Source organism: Peromyscus californicus, unplaced genomic scaffold (genome assembly GCF_007827085.1).
Source record: "Peromyscus californicus insignis strain IS unplaced genomic scaffold, ASM782708v3 Scaffold_15__1_contigs__length_86483966, whole genome shotgun sequence".
In the NCBI taxonomy this organism is placed as follows: domain Eukaryota; kingdom Metazoa; phylum Chordata; class Mammalia; order Rodentia; family Cricetidae; genus Peromyscus; species Peromyscus californicus.
In genome coordinates, this window is record NW_026294447.1 from 66,953,734 (window position 1) to 66,955,759 (window position 2,026).

The following is a 2,026-nucleotide window of genomic DNA, read 5'->3' on the forward strand; positions in this document are numbered from 1 at the left end:
CAGCATGGTAGAGCATGCCTGTAGTCCCGGCACTTGGGAAATAGAGTCAGGAAGCTGAGGAGTTCCAGATCACCTTCCCACAGTTATGTAGGGAATTTGAGTCTAGCTTAAGCTACATGAGACCCTTTCTTTAAAATTCAAAATAAATTATTTAAAAACTAAACATTGACATTTAGCCCTAAATTCCAACTCCTTATTTTTGTAGGCCTAGAAAAGGAAAACAAGCGAACTCCTCCTTCACCAGAGGCTCATTTGTGTCCAGTGCATCGAGTTTCCTGACTTCTCACTTCCAGTTGGTGTGGACGCTAAGGTTCTTCACAGTGGGCAAGGAGAGAATTGACTTCTGAAGTTGTTCTCTGACACTCACACTCAAACAGACAAGCAGGCAGGCAGGCGATGCGGCGCGCGCACGCGCGCACACACACGCACACACACACACACACACACACACGCAAGCACACGTGCACACACTTAATAAATGAACATAAAAATTAATAGAAGAGTATAAAAGGTAAGCCTCTAGACACACCTGTGAGGGATTATCCAGATTACGTTAGCCTACTGGCATGCCTGTAAGGGATTATCTTGGTTAGGTTAACTGAGGTGGGAAGACTTACCCTAAATTTGGGACACCATTCCCTGGGTTTGGGCCTAGGACTGCATAGAAAGGAGAAAAAAGTTGAGTGGCAACATCCATCTCACTCTGCTGGCTGACTGCAGATACACTATGAGCAGCTGCTTCAAGCTTCTGCCATTGTGACTTCTCTCTGTGACAGACTGATTCAGAGCTGTGAGCAAAACAAACCCTACCTTCCCGAAGCTGCTTTTGCTTAGTATTTTGTCCCAGCAATGTGTAGAGTAACTAATGTATTTAGGTCTATTTACTTATTTATTCAAACATTTGTTTATTTATGTGTGTGTGTGTGTGCAGGTGTTCACATGCCACACTACCACATCGTGAGTGTGGAGGTCAGAGGGCAATTTTCGGAAGTCAGAATTTTCTCTCTTCCACTCTGTGGATTGCTGGGATTGAACTTAGGACATCAGGCTTGGTAGTAAAGCACCTTTGCCTGCTAAGCACCTCCCTGGCCCCATACATGTCTACCAATTGTTTAAGTACCCTGACCTTTGGGGAAGGGAACACTACACCCCTTCTTGTCCTCACCCTGCTAATTGCTACCCCTGTTTATGAAAAAGTCCATTTCCTACTGCTTCTGTTCTTTCCCCTTTCTCCACCATCTGCTGTTACTGTCACCCCAGTGCTGTGGTATGAGGCATTCCACACCTACCACTCTAACTACTGTAACTGCAGCTTCTGCTGGCAGCCTCACTGCCTGCCAGTCTGGTTTCTATGCTATAGTTTTCCAAGAACTTTTAAACACTGTTGGTCTCTACGTAGATGTTGAATAGACTGCCAGCAAGGCATATTCTGGATGGCAGTACTGTCTTCTCTGTGAGAAAGAGAAGTTTATGCTTACATTCATGAGGCTTCTGCAACAAAGGGACTTCCTATGTATTCAGTCCACGCCGTGCAGACAAGGAGAATAGTCTCCCAACTCTCACTCTTGCGTTGGCTTTCCTTTTGTTTGCAGTGCTGAGGACTGAGCCTGGGGCCTTACACACTTTATGTAAGTGCTCTATCAGCCACCCCATCCTACTCTTCCTATGATATTTAAGAACCTGCATCCCATTTCCTGCATACATTCCTTTGTTTTTTCAATGAAGTGTTATTGAGAGCCCACTATGTCCTGGGTGAAAGGTTTACAACACGCCCCCACGGTCGGGCGTGTTCGCATATGCCCAACAGACACTTCCACCTAGCCAGTTCCAGGTCAGGATAGCCATTTCCGGGTCAGGGCATCTTGCGTGACCAAGATCCGTGACGTTCCATTGGCTACGTAGGCGCGCAACGTGGCCATGTGATCTACGCGCTTGCGTGTAATAGTGACGCTGATCTGTCCACGCCCAGCCTTTAAAATCCGGCGCCATGTTCCCGGTTTCTTCTTCTTCTTCTTCCTCCTTCTTC